Genomic DNA, 5,958 nt, shown 5'->3' on the forward strand with positions numbered 1-5,958 from the left:
ATAAGTTCTTGTATTACTATAATTATATAAGTGGAAAAAAAACTGTGTCACATTTCATTTTGGTGACTGGGAAAGTTATATTATTTAGTGAGGGGTTGTTTCCTAAAGTGACATGCAGGAGGATAGAAAGGTTTGGGATATTTCTTACCAAGAGAATAGTTTCTCCTTAAGTTTAAAAATTCATGCATGTCCAAATTCAGATGTAGTTAAGCATGTGATTAAGAGTAAGCTCATAGGAGCATTTCCTTTAAGAAATTATCTTTAAGAAGGCAGTTGGTTGGTTTATGTAAACTTAATCTGGGATGGCAGAATCCTGAGGAGTAACTGAAGTAAGGAAAGCTCCAGAACCCTTGGCAATATTCCAACACCAACCCAAACTGCCATCTAGAGTAAAGGATGATTAGAAATTGGGACACCCATGATGTCTTAGAGGATTGGGAAAAGAACTGTGGTCATCCACCTATCTAAGCACCGTGAACAAATTAGCTACAGGATCAGTGCACCCTGCCTTAAAAAGCCACCTTCAGCGAAATGCTTTTGAATGGAGAAGCATCTGAAAGTTGATGATATCAGAGAAGCTTCCTGCTGGTCTGGAAGTGAGTTTTGGGGCATCCTTTCTTGAGCAGAGATGGAGGCAGATTGAGATATGCTTTCAAAGAGGAGGAAGAGAGTACAGAAAACCAAGCCACTTAAGTGGAGAAAGGCTAACATTATCATTTTCCTTTCACGGGAGATCAGTTACGCATAGGGAAACAGAACCTGCAAATAACCACTGTATTCCTTGTTAGGAGCCTCATGCCCACCATAATTTTTGTGAGGTATCTACCTGAGTGAAGGCTGCTGTCTTTACTATGTGGGTTTATTTTCGTTTTCACCTTTACTCATCTGTGATGATCTGGAAAGTGGAAAGTAGCACAAGAAATCATCTAATCTTAAGAAAGAGGAAAATGCAGCTCAGGAAAGTATTGCCTAAAGTGAGATTAGAATTTCTTGACTTTTAAAAGACTGGGCAGGGGCAAACCTAGATATGAAGAAAAATTCTCTTTAATAAAAGCCAATATGATAAAACCTGAAATTATGTATCACGGGGGATAAATTGTAGGTAGGTGCAAATATATAGGGTATATATTTTATTCTGGTTTTGGATCATATCACGATCATGAGGCTATTTTCTCAGAGGAAAAAAACTCATCCTGATGAGTCTCTCTATTAGATGGGAATGTGATGGCATAGGGGGAATGGCAAAAGAAAGACATTGATTTGGCGGGGGGTTGGGGGGCAGACAGTGGAGCTAGGGCACTTGGTTTTTGGAAGAGGAGATGACCAAGTAGTTAACTGTCAGAGGCACAAATAACTGCCTTTCTGGGAGTTGAACAGGTCAGGAGAGGGTAGAATGGAGCACACATCAGAGCTCCATGGGCAAAAGCTGCTTTCATGAGAAGCCATACTGTCTCTGACCCAGTCTAAAGGAGTGGTTTGGCCAACAAGGCTCTCTGTGCTTTGGTTCCTACCAGTGATGGCTGGGAATAAAGACAGAGCAAAAGAAGAAAACGTGTCTCTTCCCTGCCAATTCTAGGCTTTCACCAAAGCTGAAGTCTGCATATGGCGTCTCTAGCACATAATTTCTAACTATTCAATACTTGTGTGTGTGTGTGTGTGTGTGTGTGTGTGTGTGTGTGTGTGTGAAAACATAAAATTTGTTCTCCATCTTTTCTTCTCAGTTAACCTGGCTACGAGATGATTCCCACACTCTAGCTCCTGGAGGTAACCTGATCAAAAAACACCATAATTGTGACGAGGACTGATTTCTTCTTTTTATCTCCTATGATACCCATATCTTTCCTCCATCTAACCATTAAAGGGAGCAGTTGTTTACAAAATATATTTATTACACACAGTCCCACCCAGAGGAGTTAGAGGGAGGATTTAATACCTAAGAAGACAGCTTCCTGGTGTCCTGAGGGGCAGTTCCCTCCTTGCTGGCTGCTTGAGGAGCCCCCAAATGAGGCCTAGATGGAAAAGGATGACATCGAGCAAAGGGCATAGATGGAAACGTCCTCCCTACAGCACATCATCTGCTACTTTCAGCTCAGAGGTTTGAAGAAAGCAAGAAGATTTACTTCAGATGGTTCATGTCCCTGTCACCATCCCCATCTCCATTTGCAAGAGGAGCCTACAGGGAGGAGAAGAGAAGGTGGCTGTCATTAGGAAACAAGGCAAGAGCTTGAGGATTCAGACAGCTTTGAACTGGGCTCAGCAAACTCACTGCTTCCAATAGAGGCTCTGCTCTGCCTTCAGCGGCCAAGTGAAACTCACAGCTTGCTGTTCTCTGGTTTCCTAGGATACTGGAGTTGCCTTGTGAATTACTGAGGCCAGCGTAGTTTAACCTAAGGAAGAAACATTTTCCAGAACTCCTCAAGGTTATCATGAAACCAGGTTTTACTATTTCCTACTCTTCACTCGCACCATGAGTGCAAAAGGGGCATGCTATTAAGCAGAAGATATTTAAAAAATGAAGGTGGAGAGAGAAGAATACTAGAAAACTTGACAAAGAGAATCAGATGGCCTATAGATCATAGGAGATAAAATATGCCTCTGATTTCAAATGGGACTCTGGATAGGCAAATTCTTAAGATAAGATCTGGGTATCGTAGAGCATGCTGGGATACACACAGAGTGAAATGTCACTCAAGAATTGAATGTAGAGCACCCCCCCTTGCTTCCCAAACCATCTTTCAGCATGGGTGCTTTTTTTTTTTTAATGTTTTATTTTTGATACAGAGAGAGACAGAGCATGAGCAGGGAAGGGGCAGAGAGAGAGGGAGACACAGAATCAGAAGCAGGCTCCGGGCTCTGAGCTGTCAGCACAGACCCACGAATGTGAGATCATGACCTGAGCCGAAGTCGGACGCCCAACCGACTGAGTCACCCAGGTGCCCCTGACACTTCTTATAGATATAATGGCTATGGGGCCAAGGGCAAGTCACTCTAGTTGCCGGTTAGATTAAATAATGAAAAATATTCCACCAAAAAAACCAAAGTGTAGCATGAAGATCAAACTTAAAGAGTAAAATAAAATAGAGGAACTTGATACGTTGTATATACAATCTCACCACTTTTGTAGTCATTATTATTTAGAAGCTGAGGATGATCCGAAATTTAACCTCAGAATTTCTTTTAAGTGTGTATCAGCTGAAGCTTTCCCCCCCATTTGTTCTCCGGGTCCTGTCTTGAGAAAGCAGTTTCTAATCTCTCTATTCTGGGGGCACCTGGACATAAGTAAATAATAAGGGAAAAGGTATTAACTTAAAAAGAAATTAGAATAGTGATGTTTGGGTAAAGGAATCACTATGTCTTAAGGGAACAGCAAGAATAACAATCCACCGAGACAACTAATGGTCAAACAGAGGAGAAGGAAGGTTCAGAGCACAAAGAAAAGAGAAAAGAAGGGCTGGGAGTTCTGGGAGAAAGGAGCACAGACCCCTCGAGAGGAGAGGTAGGGTTGTCAGGACAGAGCTGAGCTGCACCGGACTGAAACACGGGGTGATGGTCAGGCCTTTAGGACCTCTTGATGGAAGGCTCCTGGGTCTGGTGTGCTGACCTGAGCCGGATTGGCCTCTGCTAATGTCCTGAGGGGAGAAAAGAGAGAGCACTCTGTCCAAATGGCATTCCCATGGATGAGAAAAACAAAGTAAACGATGCGTTTTCTTTCTCTTCAGATAATACATACAAAGGACATTAAATGGTAGTGAATGAGTAATGCTAACGGCTAGAAAAAGTTGTAGAGAAGCAAAGAGAAGCCTGAGAGCTGAGGCCACCGCAGAGGAGCAGCCCACCATTGCTGGGTAATCGGTGAGTCCCTCCTAAGTGGAAAATCGAAGCCTATCTAGAAATCTGATTTCAGCCCAGGCGGTGGCTCTAGCCACTGATTAGAATGCTTATCCCAGCTCAGAGATGTCCTTGAAAAGTATTATTGAGGCACTGGCTTCCATAGAGGTTTCTACATCCAGGAAGAAAATAGAATTAGTGGCCTATAGAAATGTATAGCTACTCAAGGCAATTATGTTTGAGAATAGTTAGTCTAAATATTTCTTAAGATTTCAGAATTAAAGCAGATTTCCTGGAAATTCCAACTGTCATTGAATAGGGGAGTCACCTTCTTTTAAAAGCTGCTCTCCAGGGCGCCTGGGTGGCTCAGTTGGTTAAGCGTCCGACTTCGGCTCAGGTCATGATCTCACCGCTCATGGGTTTGAGCCCCACATCGAGCTCTGTACTGACAGCTCAGAGCCTGGAGCCTGCTTCGGATTCTATGTCTCCCTCTCTCTCTGCCCTTCTCCCTGCTCACCATCTGTCTTCCTCTCAAAATAAAATACATACACAAAAAAAATAAAAGCTGCTACGCATGTGAAACTCAGGTGTACATGAAAATACACGTAATTGGTTGCTTAATCTTAACATTATTGTCCCAACTCTCATAGTTCAAGTGTTGTGAGAAACAGGTACTGATTTTAGAAGCCAAAGGGCTGGACACTGTCTTCTCTTTCTATGAGTGCTTGACTCTGCAGTGATCTTGAATCCCCTTAAAAGAACTCAATTTTCTTGTGCCTCTCACCAAGAGTCTCTGAGGATTTCTGAGATCTCTTAGATGTTTGCCTGCTTTACACATGCTTTCCATGTTAATATCCTTAAAGTAATTGAGGCTTAGAGACCAGAATGTAGCTGGACCTCAAGAGTGCGGAAAAGGCCGCCTTGAGTTACAGACTTGCAGAGATGGGCAAAGAGTTGAAGTCTCCCCTATCCTGTGATGTCCCACTGTACTTTCCCCCAGAGATGAGAGAGACTTTGCTAGCAAAAGAAGCATAAGGGGCTTAGATTTGTTATTTCCAAGTCATGTCTTTGGTTGCCTGGAGCCAGGAAGAAATATGTGTATTGCCTTCTTTGGGAACAAAGCCATGTCCCCAAATGGGAAGAAGGCAACCAAGATGCCTCAGGCTAAGGTCACGGAGTATCTCCTGGCCTAATTAGGCTCCAGATTTGAGTTTGTGAACAGGACATTTTTGAATCAGGTAACTCAGACAGTTGGAAAAAAGGGAAATTTACCTATCTCTCACGATAAGATTCTCTGTTACTGGCTTCTTCAAGAATCAATTTTCTTATATGTTAGAGATACCTGTCTACTGGTCACAGATTAAGAAAGGGTCAGATTTGTTGTAGTTTTGCCATTAACCAACCTGCTCTAAAATTGGTTTTCCTAGTAACATGTTTTATCTTTGCAGATTTTGGAAACAGGGCCGAGAAATAGCAATCTGATTATCTGGCAAAGATAAAGAGGCTGTGTTACCTTAGCCCAACAGAGGTCTATATCCTGAAATCATAAAAGTTCAGAATATCAGAATATGAGCCCAGTGTTCAGGTCAAGAGAACAAGAGCCTTGGAGTCAGACACACTTGAATAAAAATTGAAATTCATTCACTTATTGTTAGATGTCATATGATTTTCTTGCTTTTCTGTACCTCTCTGTTCTCATTTGTGAACAGGATAATGTGGGGTGTCTGGGTGGTTCAGTCGGTTAAGTGTCTGACCTCGGCTCGGGTCATGATCTCACCCTTCGTGAGTTCAAGCCCTGCATCGGGCTCTGTGCTGACAGCTCAGAGCCTGGAGGCTGCTTCAGATTCTGTGTCTCCCTCTCTGACCCTCCCTTGCTTGCACTCTGCCTCTCTCTGAAAAATAAACATTAAAAAAAATTTAAAGCAAAACAGGGATAATGGTAGATCCAAGTACTTGTAATTGTAAAATGTATCACATATGTACCTAAAATATTTCCCATAGTTATACTGAATACAGTACATTTTCTAAACTGTAGTTATTATTTTATTATTAGTCCTAATATGCTCTTTTGAGTATTATTTCCATAAATAATTCTTTGATAATGTAAGATGAGGTTTTAGGTGACAAACT

At 42.1% G+C, this 5,958-nt stretch overlaps 1 long non-coding RNA gene across 1 annotated transcript; it reads left to right on the forward strand.

The window, feature by feature from the left end:
• Positions 1-401: 401 nt before the first annotated feature.
• Positions 402-5,476, forward strand: LOC115276985. Its single transcript, XR_003902149.1, has 3 exons — positions 402-596; positions 3,720-3,852; positions 5,277-5,476. It is a non-coding gene; the product is annotated as an uncharacterized LOC115276985 (long non-coding RNA).
• The last annotated feature ends 482 nt before the right edge of the window (positions 5,477-5,958 follow it).

Source organism: Suricata suricatta, chromosome 13 (genome assembly GCF_006229205.1).
Source record: "Suricata suricatta isolate VVHF042 chromosome 13, meerkat_22Aug2017_6uvM2_HiC, whole genome shotgun sequence".
In the NCBI taxonomy this organism is placed as follows: Eukaryota; Metazoa; Chordata; class Mammalia; order Carnivora; family Herpestidae; genus Suricata; species Suricata suricatta.